Below are 15801 nucleotides of genomic sequence, written 5' to 3'. Positions count from 1 at the left end.
TTCATATTTCTCTGAAGCAATTACATCAAAGACTCATTATTTATGTAACAGACACGATACATCGCTCCGAATCGCTCTGTTTACCATGGCTCTACTGATTGAAACACCTGCGTATTGACAGAGTTGCTCTGTACAATCGTAGTAACACAGTCCTGCTATTAGATTCGCTCACGTGCGCTGCTTACAGATAAATGGGAATTGCGCTCTTTAGAACAGCATCCACTCACAAAGTGGTAAACGACACACTGGGAACACTGTACGATTAGTCACATTTTTTGACTTTGGTTGACTGCTGTGTCACAGCCGGTCCCCATCATATGTATACACTCCAACGGACGTGTGTGCCCTGTTAGCACATTTACCAGGAACGTTAGCTGCATCACCTCCCTGGCAATTCCATGCCGTGCTCGAAGCGTCAGCCATTGCTTGGTGACAGTGTGCTTCGATGAGAAGTGGACAGATGATGCATCTCTCTCGCCGTCAGTTATAGGCGGGAATCATACTTAATGTAGTTTTCTGCAAGCGTCAGCGGAGCGTCAGACATCTGTGTCTGGTCTTCTCCCTTCATGCATCCACCAAGTCCACTCCTGGCAGTCTCCAGTAAAAGCCCCCTGTGCTGAAGCGAAAATTGCCGCCGTTTCTATAGATACAGAGTGCCATTGCTTACTGGGAACAGTTAAGGAACCATAGTACAATATCTTGTTGTGAAACTGTCTACTTTTCTCACTTGTGGCCGAGAAAACTGAAACCCTCTCACCTTGGGCTGGAAGAATTAAAGATCATGACTGGGATTACATACATTGACTCGTGAAGTAATACAAAATTATTTCACTCTTCACTGTATTTGTTTCTGTACAAAATGTGCGTTCTATTGCTATATTTCTATCTGTAGGTAAAAATTGGGTATTGAAAGAAAATTCCCGTGAACAGGGGCGTGAAGATATGGTTCCGCTTTTACAGCATTTACACATAGCAGCGTCATGGATCTACGAGAATTTTGCTTGTATGTGTAAGGTTAACATATTTAAGCATAGAACTGAAGTCACAACAATTTTCACCTTTTGAAGACGCTTGTGGTTACCCATATGTCAATTCCCATCTCGTGATTGGCACACATTTTTAAAAATTGCCCGTTCTTTGTGGGGATCGAACCCACGACCTTTGGATTAGAAGTCCAACGCGCTATCCTCTGCGCCAAAGGGACGCTGTGCAAGTGACGGTCTCAGATGTAAGAGATTCTGCAAGACATGACCCGTGCTACATGTCTCGCGTTACTTTTCTGATAGGCTTACTTTCATATTTCTCTGAAGCAATTACATCAAAGACTCATTATTTATGTAACAGACACGATACATCGCTCCGAATCGCTCTGTTTACCATGGCTCTACTGATTGAAACACCTGCGTATTGACAGAGTTGCTCTGTACAATCGTAGTAACACAGTCCTGCTATTAGATTCGCTCACGTGCGCTGCTTACAGATAAATGGGAATTGCGCTCTTTAGAACAGCATCCACTCACAAAGTGGTAAACGACACACTGGGAACACTGTACGATTAGTCACATTTTTTGACTTTGGTTGACTGCTGTGTCACAGCCGGTCCCCATCATATGTATACACTCCAACGGACGTGTGTGCCCTGTTAGCACATTTACCAGGAACGTTAGCTGCATCACCTCCCTGGCAATTCCATGCCGTGCTCGAAGCGTCAGCCATTGCTTGGTGACAGTGTGCTTCGATGAGAAGTGGACAGATGATGCATCTCTCTCGCCGTCAGTTATAGGCGGGAATCATACTTAATGTAGTTTTCTGCAAGCGTCAGCGGAGCGTCAGACATCTGTGTCTGGTCTTCTCCCTTCATGCATCCACCAAGTCCACTCCTGGCAGTCTCCAGTAAAAGCCCCCTGTGCTGAAGCGAAAATTGCCGCCGTTTCTATAGATACAGAGTGCCATTGCTTACTGGGAACAGTTAAGGAACCATGTGGCCGAGAAAACTGAAACCCTCTCACCTTGGGCTGGAAGAATTAAAGATCATGACTGGGATACATACATTGACTCGTGAAGTAATACAAAATTATTTCACTCTTCACTGTATTTGTTTCTGTACAAAATGTGCGTTCTATTGCTATATTTCTATCTGTAGGTAAAAATTGGGTATTGAAAGAAAATTCCCGTGAACAGGGGCGTGAAGATATGGTTCCGCTTTTACAGCATTTACACATAGCAGCGTCATGGATCTACGAGAATTTTGCTTGTATGTGTAAGGTTAACATATTTAAGCATAGAACTGAAGTCACAACAATTTTCACCTTTTGAAGACGCTTGTGGTTACACATATGTCAATTCCCATCTCGTGATTGGCACACATTTTTAAAAATTGCCCGTCCCTTGTGGGGATCGAACCCACGACCTTTGGATTAGAAGTCCAACGCGCTATCCTCTGCGCCAAAGGGACGCTGTGCAAGTGACGGTCTCAGATGTAAGAGATTCTGCAAGACATGACCCGTGCTACATGTCTCGCGTTACTTTTCTGATAGGCTTACTTTCATATTTCTCTGAAGCAATTACATCAAAGACTCATTATTTATGTAACAGACACGATACATCGCTCCGAATCGCTCTGTTTACCATGGCTCTACTGATTGAAACACCTGCGTATTGACAGAGTTGCTCTGTACAATCGTAGTAACACAGTCCTGCTATTAGATTCGCTCACGTGCGCTGCTTACAGATAAATGGGAATTGCGCTCTTTAGAACAGCATCCACTCACAAAGTGGTAAACGACACACTGGGAACACTGTACGATTAGTCACATTTTTTGACTTTGGTTGACTGCTGTGTCACAGCCGGTCCCCATCATATGTATACACTGCAACGGACGTGTGTGCCCTGTTAGCACATTTACCAGGAACGTTAGCTGCATCACCTCCCTGGCAATTCCATGCCGTGCTCGAAGCGTCAGCCATTGCTTGGTGACAGTGTGCTTCGATGAGAAGTGGACAGATGATGCATCTCTCTCGCCGTCAGTTATAGGCGGGAATCATACTTAATGTAGTTTTCTGCAAGCGTCAGCGGAGCGTCAGACATCTGTGTCTGGTCTTCTCCCTTCATGCATCCACCAAGTCCACTCCTGGCAGTCTCCAGTAAAAGCCCCCTGTGCTGAAGCGAAAATTGCCGCCGTTTCTATAGATACAGAGTGCCATTGCTTACTGGGAACAGTTAAGGAACCATAGTACAATATCTTGTTGTGAAACTGTCTACTTTTCTCACTTGTGGCCGAGAAAACTGAAACCCTCTCACCTTGGGCTGGAAGAATTAAAGATCATGACTGGGATTACATACATTGACTCGTGAAGTAATACAAAATTATTTCACTCTTCACTGTATTTGTTTCTGTACAAAATGTGCGTTCTATTGCTATATTTCTATCTGTAGGTAAAAATTGGGTATTGAAAGAAAATTCCCGTGAACAGGGGCGTGAAGATATGGTTCCGCTTTTACAGCATTTACACATAGCAGCGTCATGGATCTACGAGAATTTTGCTTGTATGTGTAAGGTTAACATATTTAAGCATAGAACTGAAGTCACAACAATTTTCACCTTTTGAAGACGCTTGTGGTTACCCATATGTCAATTCCCATCTCGTGATTGGCACACATTTTTAAAAATTGCCCGTCCCTTGTGGGGATCGAACCCACGACCTTTGGATTAGAAGTCCAACGCGCTATCCTCTGCGCCAAAGGGACGCTGTGCAAGTGACGGTCTCAGATGTAAGAGATTCTGCAAGACATGACCCGTGCTACATGTCTCGCGTTACTTTTCTGATAGGCTTACTTTCATATTTCTCTGAAGCAATTACATCAAAGACTCATTATTTATGTAACAGACACGATACATCGCTCCGAATCGCTCTGTTTACCATGGCTCTACTGATTGAAACACCTGCGTATTGACAGAGTTGCTCTGTACAATCGTAGTAACACAGTCCTGCTATTAGATTCGCTCACGTGCGCTGCTTACAGATAAATGGGAATTGCGCTCTTTAGAACAGCATCCACTCACAAAGTGGTAAACGACACACTGGGAACACTGTACGATTAGTCACATTTTTTGACTTTGGTTGACTGCTGTGTCACAGCCGGTCCCCATCATATGTATACACTGCAACGGACGTGTGTGCCCTGTTAGCACATTTACCAGGAACGTTAGCTGCATCACCTCCCTGGCAATTCCATGCCGTGCTCGAAGCGTCAGCCATTGCTTGGTGACAGTGTGCTTCGATGAGAAGTGGACAGATGATGCATCTCTCTCGCCGTCAGTTATAGGCGGGAATCATACTTAATGTAGTTTTCTGCAAGCGTCAGACATCTGTGTCTGGTCTTCTCCCTTCATGCATCCACCAAGTCCACTCCTGGCAGTCTCCAGTAAAAGCCCCCTGTGCTGAAGCGAAAATTGCCGCCGTTTCTATAGATACAGAGTGCCATTGCTTACTGGGAACAGTTAAGGAACCATAGTACAATATCTTGTTGTGAAACTGTCTACTTTTCTCACTTGTGGCCGAGAAAACTGAAACCCTCTCACCTTGGGCTGGAAGAATTAAAGATCATGACTGGGATTACATACATTGACTCGTGAAGTAATACAAAATTATTTCACTCTTCACTGTATTTGTTTCTGTACAAAATGTGCGTTCTATTGCTATATTTCTATCTGTAGGTAGAAATTGGGTATTGAAAGAAAATTCCCGTGAACAGGGGCGTGAAGATATGGTTCCGCTTTTACAGCATTTACACATAGCAGCGTCATGGATCTACGAGAATTTTGCTTGTATGTGTAAGGTTAACATATTTAAGCATAGAACTGAAGTCACAACAATTTTCACCTTTTGAAGACGCTTGTGGTTACCCATATGTCAATTCCCATCTCGTGATTGGCACACATTTTTAAAAATTGCCCGTCCCTTGTGGGGATCGAACCCACGACCTTTGGATTAGAAGTCCAACGCGCTATCCTCTGCGCCAAAGGGACGCTGTGCAAGTGACGGTCTCAGATGTAAGAGATTCTGCAAGACATGACCCGTGCTACATGTCTCGCGTTACTTTTCTGATAGGCTTACTTTCATATTTCTCTGAAGCAATTACATCAAAGACTCATTATTTATGTAACAGACACGATACATCGCTCCGAATCGCTCTGTTTACCATGGCTCTACTGATTGAAACACCTGCGTATTGACAGAGTTGCTCTGTACAATCGTAGTAACACAGTCCTGCTATTAGATTCGCTCACGTGCGCTGCTTACAGATAAATGGGAATTGCGCTCTTTAGAACAGCATCCACTCACAAAGTGGTAAACGACACACTGGGAACACTGTACGATTAGTCACATTTTTTGACTTTGGTTGACTGCTGTGTCACAGCCGGTCCCCATCATATGTATACACTGCAACGGACGTGTGTGCCCTGTTAGCACATTTACCAGGAACGTTAGCTGCATCACCTCCCTGGCAATTCCATGCCGTGCTCGAAGCGTCAGCCATTGCTTGGTGACAGTGTGCTTCGATGAGAAGTGGACAGATGATGCATCTCTCTCGCCGTCAGTTATAGGCGGGAATCATACTTAATGTAGTTTTCTGCAAGCGTCAGCGGAGCGTCAGACATCTGTGTCTGGTCTTCTCCCTTCATGCATCCACCAAGTCCACTCCTGGCAGTCTCCAGTAAAAGCCCCCTGTGCTGAAGCGAAAATTGCCGCCGTTTCTATAGATACAGAGTGCCATTGCTTACTGGGAACAGTTAAGGAACCATAGTACAATATCTTGTTGTGAAACTGTCTACTTTTCTCACTTGTGGCCGAGAAAACTGAAACCCTCTCACCTTGGGCTGGAAGAATTAAAGATCATGACTGGGATTACATACATTGACTCGTGAAGTAATACAAAATTATTTCACTCTTCACTGTATTTGTTTCTGTACAAAATGTGCGTTCTATTGCTATATTTCTATCTGTAGGTAAAAATTGGGTATTGAAAGAAAATTCCCGTGAACAGGGGCGTGAAGATATGGTTCCGCTTTTACAGCATTTACACATAGCAGCGTCATGGATCTACGAGAATTTTGCTTGTATGTGTAAGGTTAACATATTTAAGCATAGAACTGAAGTCACAACAATTTTCACCTTTTGAAGACGCTTGTGGTTACCCATATGTCAATTCCCATCTCGTGATTGGCACACATTTTTAAAAATTGCCCGTCCCTTGTGGGGATCGAACCCACGACCTTTGGATTAGAAGTCCAACGCGCTATCCTCTGCGCCAAAGGGACGCTGTGCAAGTGACGGTCTCAGATGTAAGAGATTCTGCAAGACATGACCCGTGCTACATGTCTCGCGTTACTTTTCTGATAGGCTTACTTTCATATTTCTCTGAAGCAATTACATCAAAGACTCATTATTTATGTAACAGACACGATACATCGCTCCGAATCGCTCTGTTTACCATGGCTCTACTGATTGAAACACCTGCGTATTGACAGAGTTGCTCTGTACAATCGTAGTAACACAGTCCTGCTATTAGATTCGCTCACGTGCGCTGCTTACAGATAAATGGGAATTGCGCTCTTTAGAACAGCATCCACTCACAAAGTGGTAAACGACACACTGGGAACACTGTACGATTAGTCACATTTTTTGACTTTGGTTGACTGCTGTGTCACCGCCGGTCCCCATCATATGTATACACTCCAACGGACGTGTGTGCCCTGTTAGCACATTTACCAGGAACGTTAGCTGCATCACCTCCCTGGCAATTCCATGCCGTGCTCGAAGCGTCAGCCATTGCTTGGTGACAGTGTGCTTCGATGAGAAGTGGACAGATGATGCATCTCTCTCGCCGTCAGTTATAGGCGGGAATCATACTTAATGTAGTTTTCTGCAAGCGTCAGCGGAGCGTCAGACATCTGTGTCTGGTCTTCTCCCTTCATGCATCCACCAAGTCCACTCCTGGCAGTCTCCAGTAAAAGCCCCCTGTGCTGAAGCGAAAATTGCCGCCGTTTCTATAGATACAGAGTGCCATTGCTTACTGGGAACAGTTAAGGAACCATAGTACAATATCTTGTTGTGAAACTGTCTACTTTTCTCACTTGTGGCCGAGAAAACTGAAACCCTCTCACCTTGGGCTGGAAGAATTAAAGATCATGACTGGGATTACATACATTGACTCGTGAAGTAATACAAAATTATTTCACTCTTCACTGTATTTGTTTCTGTACAAAATGTGCGTTCTATTGCTATATTTCTATCTGTAGGTAAAAATTGGGTATTGAAAGAAAATTCCCGTGAACAGGGGCGTGAAGATATGGTTCCGCTTTTACAGCATTTACACATAGCAGCGTCATGGATCTACGAGAATTTTGCTTGTATGTGTAAGGTTAACATATTTAAGCATAGAACTGAAGTCACAACAATTTTCACCTTTTGAAGACGCTTGTGGTTACCCATATGTCAATTCCCATCTCGTGATTGGCACACATTTTTAAAAATTGCCCGTCCCTTGTGGGGATCGAACCCACGACCTTTGGATTAGAAGTCCAACGCGCTATCCTCTGCGCCAAAGGGACGCTGTGCAAGTGACGGTCTCAGATGTAAGAGATTCTGCAAGACATGACCCGTGCTACATGTCTCGCGTTACTTTTCTGATAGGCTTACTTTCATATTTCTCTGAAGCAATTACATCAAAGACTCATTATTTATGTAACAGACACGATACATCGCTCCGAATCGCTCTGTTTACCATGGCTCTACTGATTGAAACACCTGCGTATTGACAGAGTTGCTCTGTACAATCGTAGTAACACAGTCCTGCTATTAGATTCGCTCACATGCGCTGCTTACAGATAAATGGGAATTGCGCTCTTTAGAACAGCATCCACTCACAAAGTGGTAAACGACACACTGGGAACACTGTACGATTAGTCACATTTTTTGACTTTGGTTGACTGCTGTGTCACAGCCGGTCCCCATCATATGTATACACTGCAACGGACGTGTGTGCCCTGTTAGCACATTTACCAGGAACGTTAGCTGCATCACCTCCCTGGTAATTCCATGCCGTGCTCGAAGCGTCAGCCATTGCTTGGTGACAGTGTGCTTCGATGAGAAGTGGACAGATGATGCATCTCTCTCGCCGTCAGTTATAGGCGGGAATCATACTTAATGTAGTTTTCTGCAAGCGTCAGCGGAGCGTCAGACATCTGTGTCTGGTCTTCTCCCTTCATGCATCCACCAAGTCCACTCCTGGCAGTCTCCAGTAAAAGCCCCCTGTGCTGAAGCGAAAATTGCCGCCGTTTCTATAGATACAGAGTGCCATTGCTTACTGGGAACAGTTAAGGAACCATAGTACAATATCTTGTTGTGAAACTGTCTACTTTTCTCACTTGTGGCCGAGAAAACTGAAACCCTCTCACCTTGGGCTGGAAGAATTAAAGATCATGACTGGGATACATACATTGACTCGTGAAGTAATACAAAATTATTTCACTCTTCACTGTATTTGTTTCTGTACAAAATGTGCGTTCTATTGCTATATTTCTATCTGTAGGTAAAAATTGGGTATTGAAAGAAAATTCCCGTGAACAGGGGCGTGAAGATATGGTTCCGCTTTTACAGCATTTACACATAGCAGCGTCATGGATCTACGAGAATTTTGCTTGTATGTGTAAGGTTAACATATTTAAGCATAGAACTGAAGTCACAACAATTTTCACCTTTTGAAGACGCTTGTGGTTACACATATGTCAATTCCCATCTCGTGATTGGCACACATTTTTAAAAATTGCCCGTCCCTTGTGGGGATCGAACCCACGACCTTTGGATTACAAGTCCAACGCGCTATCCTCTGCGCCAAAGGGACGCTGTGCAAGTGACGGTCTCAGATGTAAGAGATTCTGCAAGACATGACCCGTGCTACATGTCTCGCGTTACTTTTCTGATAGGCTTACTTTCATATTTCTCTGAAGCAATTACATCAAAGACTCATTATTTATGTAACAGACACGATACATCGCTCCGAATCGCTCTGTTTACCATGGCTCTACTGATTGAAACACCTGCGTATTGACAGAGTTGCTCTGTACAATCGTAGTAACACAGTCCTGCTATTAGATTCGCTCACGTGCGCTGCTTACAGATAAATGGGAATTGCGCTCTTTAGAACAGCATCCACTCACAAAGTGGTAAACGACACACTGGGAACACTGTACGATTAGTCACATTTTTTGACTTTGGTTGACTGCTGTGTCACAGCCGGTCCCCATCATATGTATACACTGCAACGGACGTGTGTGCCCTGTTAGCACATTTACCAGGAACGTTAGCTGCATCACCTCCCTGGCAATTCCATGCCGTGCTCGAAGCGTCAGCCATTGCTTGGTGACAGTGTGCTTCGATGAGAAGTGGACAGATGATGCATCTCTCTCGCCGTCAGTTATAGGCGGGAATCATACTTAATGTAGTTTTCTGCAAGCGTCAGCGGAGCGTCAGACATCTGTGTCTGGTCTTCTCCCTTCATGCATCCACCAAGTCCACTCCTGGCAGTCTCCAGTAAAAGCCCCCTGTGCTGAAGCGAAAATTGCCGCCGTTTCTATAGATACAGAGTGCCATTGCTTACTGGGAACAGTTAAGGAACCATAGTACAATATCTTGTTGTGAAACTGTCTACTTTTCTCACTTGTGGCCGAGAAAACTGAAACCCTCTCACCTTGGGCTGGAAGAATTAAAGATCATGACTGGGATTACATACATTGACTCGTGAAGTAATACAAAATTATTTCACTCTTCACTGTATTTGTTTCTGTACAAAATGTGCGTTCTATTGCTATATTTCTATCTGTAGGTAAAAATTGGGTATTGAAAGAAAATTCCCGTGAACAGGGGCGTGAAGATATGGTTCCGCTTTTACAGCATTTACACATAGCAGCGTCATGGATCTACGAGAATTTTGCTTGTATGTGTAAGGTTAACATATTTAAGCATAGAACTGAAGTCACAACAATTTTCACCTTTTGAAGACGCTTGTGGTTACCCATATGTCAATTCCCATCTCGTGATTGGCACACATTTTTAAAAATTGCCCGTCCCTTGTGGGGATCGAACCCACGACCTTTGGATTAGAAGTCCAACGCGCTATCCTCTGCGCCAAAGGGACGCTGTGCAAGTGACGGTCTCAGATGTAAGAGATTCTGCAAGACATGACCCGTGCTACATGTCTCGCGTTACTTTTCTGATAGGCTTACTTTCATATTTCTCTGAAGCAATTACATCAAAGACTCATTATTTATGTAACAGACACGATACATCGCTCCGAATCGCTCTGTTTACCATGGCTCTACTGATTGAAACACCTGCGTATTGACAGAGTTGCTCTGTACAATCGTAGTAACACAGTCCTGCTATTAGATTCGCTCACGTGCGCTGCTTACAGATAAATGGGAATTGCGCTCTTTAGAACAGCATCCACTCACAAAGTGGTAAACGACACACTGGGAACACTGTACGATTAGTCACATTTTTTGACTTTGGTTGACTGCTGTGTCACAGCCGGTCCCCATCATATGTATACACTGCAACGGACGTGTGTGCCCTGTTAGCACATTTACCAGGAACGTTAGCTGCATCACCTCCCTGGCAATTCCATGCCGTGCTCGAAGCGTCAGCCATTGCTTGGTGACAGTGTGCTTCGATGAGAAGTGGACAGATGATGCATCTCTCTCGCCGTCAGTTATAGGCGGGAATCATACTTAATGTAGTTTTCTGCAAGCGTCAGCGGAGCGTCAGACATCTGTGTCTGGTCTTCTCCCTTCATGCATCCACCAAGTCCACTCCTGGCAGTCTCCAGTAAAAGCCCCCTGTGCTGAAGCGAAAATTGCCGCCGTTTCTATAGATACAGAGTGCCATTGCTTACTGGGAACAGTTAAGGAACCATAGTACAATATCTTGTTGTGAAACTGTCTACTTTTCTCACTTGTGGCCGAGAAAACTGAAACCCTCTCACCTTGGGCTGGAAGAATTAAAGATCATGACTGGGATTACATACATTGACTCGTGAAGTAATACAAAATTATTTCACTCTTCACTGTATTTGTTTCTGTACAAAATGTGCGTTCTATTGCTATATTTCTATCTGTAGGTAAAAATTGGGTATTGAAAGAAAATTCCCGTGAACAGGGGCGTGAAGATATGGTTCCGCTTTTACAGCATTTACACATAGCAGCGTCATGGATCTACGAGAATTTTGCTTGTATGTGTAAGGTTAACATATTTAAGCATAGAACTGAAGTCACAACAATTTTCACCTTTTGAAGACGCTTGTGGTTACCCATATGTCAATTCCCATCTCGTGATTGGCACACATTTTTAAAAATTGCCCGTCCCTTGTGGGGATCGAACCCACGACCTTTGGATTAGAAGTCCAACGCGCTATCCTCTGCGCCAAAGGGACGCTGTGCAAGTGACGGTCTCAGATGTAAGAGATTCTGCAAGACATGACCCGTGCTACATGTCTCGCGTTACTTTTCTGATAGGCTTACTTTCATATTTCTCTGAAGCAATTACATCAAAGACTCATTATTTATGTAACAGACACGATACATCGCTCCGAATCGCTCTGTTTACCATGGCTCTACTGATTGAAACACCTGCGTATTGACAGAGTTGCTCTGTACAATCGTAGTAACACAGTCCTGCTATTAGATTCGCTCACGTGCGCTGCTTACAGATAAATGGGAATTGCGCTCTTTAGAACAGCATCCACTCACAAAGTGGTAAACGACACACTGGGAACACTGTACGATTAGTCACATTTTTTGACTTTGGTTGACTGCTGTGTCACCGCCGGTCCCCATCATATGTATACACTCCAACGGACGTGTGTGCCCTGTTAGCACATTTACCAGGAACGTTAGCTGCATCACCTCCCTGGCAATTCCATGCCGTGCTCGAAGCGTCAGCCATTGCTTGGTGACAGTGTGCTTCGATGAGAAGTGGACAGATGATGCATCTCTCTCGCCGTCAGTTATAGGCGGGAATCATACTTAATGTAGTTTTCTGCAAGCGTCAGACATCTGTGTCTGGTCTTCTCCCTTCATGCATCCACCAAGTCCACTCCTGGCAGTCTCCAGTAAAAGCCCCCTGTGCTGAAGCGAAAATTGCCGCCGTTTCTATAGATACAGAGTGCCATTGCTTACTGGGAACAGTTAAGGAACCATAGTACAATATCTTGTTGTGAAACTGTCTACTTTTCTCACTTGTGGCCGAGAAAACTGAAACCCTCTCACCTTGGGCTGGAAGAATTAAAGATCATGACTGGGATTACATACATTGACTCGTGAAGTAATACAAAATTATTTCACTCTTCACTGTATTTGTTTCTGTACAAAATGTGCGTTCTATTGCTATATTTCTATCTGTAGGTAAAAATTGGGTATTGAAAGAAAATTCCCGTGAACAGGGGCGTGAAGATATGGTTCCGCTTTTACAGCATTTACACATAGCAGCGTCATGGATCTACGAGAATTTTGCTTGTATGTGTAAGGTTAACATATTTAAGCATAGAACTGAAGTCACAACAATTTTCACCTTTTGAAGACGCTTGTGGTTACCCATATGTCAATTCCCACCTCGTGATTGGCACACATTTTTAAAAATTGCCCGTCCCTTGTGGGGATCGAACCCACGACCTTTGGATTACAAGTCCAACGCGCTATCCTCTGCGCCAAAGGGACGCTGTGCAAGTGACGGTCTCAGATGTAAGAGATTCTGCAAGACATGACCCGTGCTACATGTCTCGCGTTACTTTTCTGATAGGCTTACTTTCATATTTCTCTGAAGCAATTACATCAAAGACTCATTATTTATGTAACAGACACGATACATCGCTCCGAATCGCTCTGTTTACCATGGCTCTACTGATTGAAACACCTGCATATTGACAGAGTTGCTCTGTACAATCGTAGTAACACAGTCCTGCTATTAGATTCGCTCACGTGCGCTGCTTACAGATAAATGGGAATTGCGCTCTTTAGAACAGCATCCACTCACAAAGTGGTAAACGACACACTGGGAACACTGTACGATTAGTCACATTTTTTGACTTTGGTTGACTGCTGTGTCACAGCCGGTCCCCATCATATGTATACACTGCAACGGACGTGTGTGCCCTGTTAGCACATTTACCAGGAACGTTAGCTGCATCACCTCCCTGGCAATTCCATGCCGTGCTCGAAGCGTCAGCCATTGCTTGGTGACAGTGTGCTTCGATGAGAAGTGGACAGATGATGCATCTCTCTCGCCGTCAGTTATAGGCGGGAATCATACTTAATGTAGTTTTCTGCAAGCGTCAGCGGAGCGTCAGACATCTGTGTCTGGTCTTCTCCCTTCATGCATCCACCAAGTCCACTCCTGGCAGTCTCCAGTAAAAGCCCCCTGTGCTGAAGCGAAAATTGCCGCCGTTTCTATAGATACAGAGTGCCATTGCTTACTGGGAACAGTTAAGGAACCATAGTACAATATCTTGTTGTGAAACTGTCTACTTTTCTCACTTGTGGCCGAGAAAACTGAAACCCTCTCACCTTGGGCTGGAAGAATTAAAGATCATGACTGGGATTACATACATTGACTCGTGAAGTAATACAAAATTATTTCACTCTTCACTGTATTTGTTTCTGTACAAAATGTGCGTTCTATTGCTATATTTCTATCTGTAGGTAAAAATTGGGTATTGAAAGAAAATTCCCGTGAACAGGGGCGTGAAGATATGGTTCCGCTTTTACAGCATTTACACATAGCAGCGTCATGGATCTACGAGAATTTTGCTTGTATGTGTAAGGTTAACATATTTAAGCATAGAACTGAAGTCACAACAATTTTCACCTTTTGAAGACGCTTGTGGTTACCCATATGTCAATTCCCATCTCGTGATTGGCACACATTTTTAAAAATTGCCCGTCCCTTGTGGGGATCGAACCCACGACCTTTGGATTAGAAGTCCAACGCGCTATCCTCTGCGCCAAAGGGACGCTGTGCAAGTGACGGTCTCAGATGTAAGAGATTCTGCAAGACATGACCCGTGCTACATGTCTCGCGTTACTTTTCTGATAGGCTTACTTTCATATTTCTCTGAAGCAATTACATCAAAGACTCATTATTTATGTAACAGACACGATACATCGCTCCGAATCGCTCTGTTTACCATGGCTCTACTGATTGAAACACCTGCGTATTGACAGAGTTGCTCTGTACAATCGTAGTAACACAGTCCTGCTATTAGATTCGCTCACATGCGCTGCTTACAGATAAATGGGAATTGCGCTCTTTAGAACAGCATCCACTCACAAAGTGGTAAACGACACACTGGGAACACTGTACGATTAGTCACATTTTTTGACTTTGGTTGACTGCTGTGTCACAGCCGGTCCCCATCATATGTATACACTGCAACGGACGTGTGTGCCCTGTTAGCACATTTACCAGGAACGTTAGCTGCATCACCTCCCTGGCAATTCCATGCCGTGCTCGAAGCGTCAGCCATTGCTTGGTGACAGTGTGCTTCGATGAGAAGTGGACAGATGATGCATCTCTCTCGCCGTCAGTTATAGGCGGGAATCATACTTAATGTAGTTTTCTGCAAGCGTCAGCGGAGCGTCAGACATCTGTGTCTGGTCTTCTCCCTTCATGCATCCACCAAGTCCACTCCTGGCAGTCTCCAGTAAAAGCCCCCTGTGCTGAAGCGAAAATTGCCGCCGTTTCTATAGATACAGAGTGCCATTGCTTACTGGGAACAGTTAAGGAACCATAGTACAATATCTTGTTGTGAAACTGTCTACTTTTCTCACTTGTGGCCGAGAAAACTGAAACCCTCTCACCTTGGGCTGGAAGAATTAAAGATCATGACTGGGATTACATACATTGACTCGTGAAGTAATACAAAATTATTTCACTCTTCACTGTATTTGTTTCTGTACAAAATGTGCGTTCTATTGCTATATTTCTATCTGTAGGTAAAAATTGGGTATTGAAAGAAAATTCCCGTGAACAGGGGCGTGAAGATATGGTTCCGCTTTTACAGCATTTACACATAGCAGCGTCATGGATCTACGAGAATTTTGCTTGTATGTGTAAGGTTAACATATTTAAGCATAGAACTGAAGTCACAACAATTTTCACCTTTTGAAGACGCTTGTGGTTACCCATATGTCAATTCATATCTCGTGATTGGCACACATTTTTAAAAATTGCCCGTCCCTTGTGGGGATCGAACCCACGACCTTTGGATTAGAAGTCCAACGCGCTATCCTCTGCGCCAAAGGGACGCTGTGCAAGTGACGGTCTCAGATGTAAGAGATTCTGCAAGACATGACCCGTGCTACATGTCTCGCGTTACTTTTCTGATAGGCTTACTTTCATATTTCTCTGAAGCAATTACATCAAAGACTCATTATTTATGTAACAGACACGATACATCGCTCCGAATCGCTCTGTTTACCATGGCTCTACTGATTGAAACACCTGCGTATTGACAGAGTTGCTCTGTACAATCGTAGTAACACAGTCCTGCTATTAGATTCGCTCACGTGCGCTGCTTACAGATAAATGGGAATTGCGCTCTTTAGAACAGCATCCACTCACAAAGTGGTAAACGACACACTGGGAACACTGTACGATTAGTCACATTTTTTGACTTTGGTTGACTGCTGTGTCACAGCCGGTCCCCATCATATGTATACACTGCAACGGACGTGTGTGCCCTGT

General features: G+C 44.1%; 12 non-coding genes across 12 annotated transcripts; all 12 read right to left on the bottom strand.

The window, feature by feature from the left end:
- Positions 1-1131: 1131 nt before the first annotated feature.
- Positions 1132-1204, bottom strand: Trnar-ucu (transfer RNA arginine (anticodon UCU)). The gene has a single exon. It is a non-coding gene; the product is annotated as a tRNA-Arg (tRNA).
- A 1178-nt stretch (positions 1205-2382) lies between these two features.
- Trnar-ucu (transfer RNA arginine (anticodon UCU)) lies at positions 2383-2455 on the bottom strand. The gene has a single exon. It is a non-coding gene; the product is annotated as a tRNA-Arg (tRNA).
- Positions 2456-3675: 1220 nt separating this feature from the next.
- Positions 3676-3748, bottom strand: Trnar-ucu (transfer RNA arginine (anticodon UCU)). Its single transcript has one exon. It is a non-coding gene; the product is annotated as a tRNA-Arg (tRNA).
- A 1209-nt stretch (positions 3749-4957) lies between these two features.
- On the bottom strand, positions 4958-5030 carry Trnar-ucu (transfer RNA arginine (anticodon UCU)). The gene has a single exon. It is a non-coding gene; the product is annotated as a tRNA-Arg (tRNA).
- Positions 5031-6250: 1220 nt separating this feature from the next.
- On the bottom strand, positions 6251-6323 carry Trnar-ucu (transfer RNA arginine (anticodon UCU)). The gene has a single exon. It is a non-coding gene; the product is annotated as a tRNA-Arg (tRNA).
- A 1220-nt stretch (positions 6324-7543) lies between these two features.
- Positions 7544-7616, bottom strand: Trnar-ucu (transfer RNA arginine (anticodon UCU)). Its single transcript has one exon. It is a non-coding gene; the product is annotated as a tRNA-Arg (tRNA).
- A 1219-nt stretch (positions 7617-8835) lies between these two features.
- Trnat-ugu (transfer RNA threonine (anticodon UGU)) lies at positions 8836-8908 on the bottom strand. The gene has a single exon. It is a non-coding gene; the product is annotated as a tRNA-Thr (tRNA).
- A 1220-nt stretch (positions 8909-10128) lies between these two features.
- Trnar-ucu (transfer RNA arginine (anticodon UCU)) lies at positions 10129-10201 on the bottom strand. The gene has a single exon. It is a non-coding gene; the product is annotated as a tRNA-Arg (tRNA).
- Positions 10202-11421: 1220 nt separating this feature from the next.
- Positions 11422-11494, bottom strand: Trnar-ucu (transfer RNA arginine (anticodon UCU)). Its single transcript has one exon. It is a non-coding gene; the product is annotated as a tRNA-Arg (tRNA).
- A 1209-nt stretch (positions 11495-12703) lies between these two features.
- Positions 12704-12776, bottom strand: Trnat-ugu (transfer RNA threonine (anticodon UGU)). The gene has a single exon. It is a non-coding gene; the product is annotated as a tRNA-Thr (tRNA).
- A 1220-nt stretch (positions 12777-13996) lies between these two features.
- On the bottom strand, positions 13997-14069 carry Trnar-ucu (transfer RNA arginine (anticodon UCU)). The gene has a single exon. It is a non-coding gene; the product is annotated as a tRNA-Arg (tRNA).
- Positions 14070-15289: 1220 nt separating this feature from the next.
- Positions 15290-15362, bottom strand: Trnar-ucu (transfer RNA arginine (anticodon UCU)). Its single transcript has one exon. It is a non-coding gene; the product is annotated as a tRNA-Arg (tRNA).
- Between the last annotated feature and the right edge of the window lie 439 nt (positions 15363-15801).

This window comes from Schistocerca cancellata, unplaced genomic scaffold (genome assembly GCF_023864275.1).
Source record: "Schistocerca cancellata isolate TAMUIC-IGC-003103 unplaced genomic scaffold, iqSchCanc2.1 HiC_scaffold_426, whole genome shotgun sequence".
In the NCBI taxonomy this organism is placed as follows: Eukaryota; Metazoa; Arthropoda; class Insecta; order Orthoptera; family Acrididae; genus Schistocerca; species Schistocerca cancellata.
Note: the sequence above shows the minus strand (reverse complement) of the source record. Positions and strands in the feature narration are given on the sequence as shown.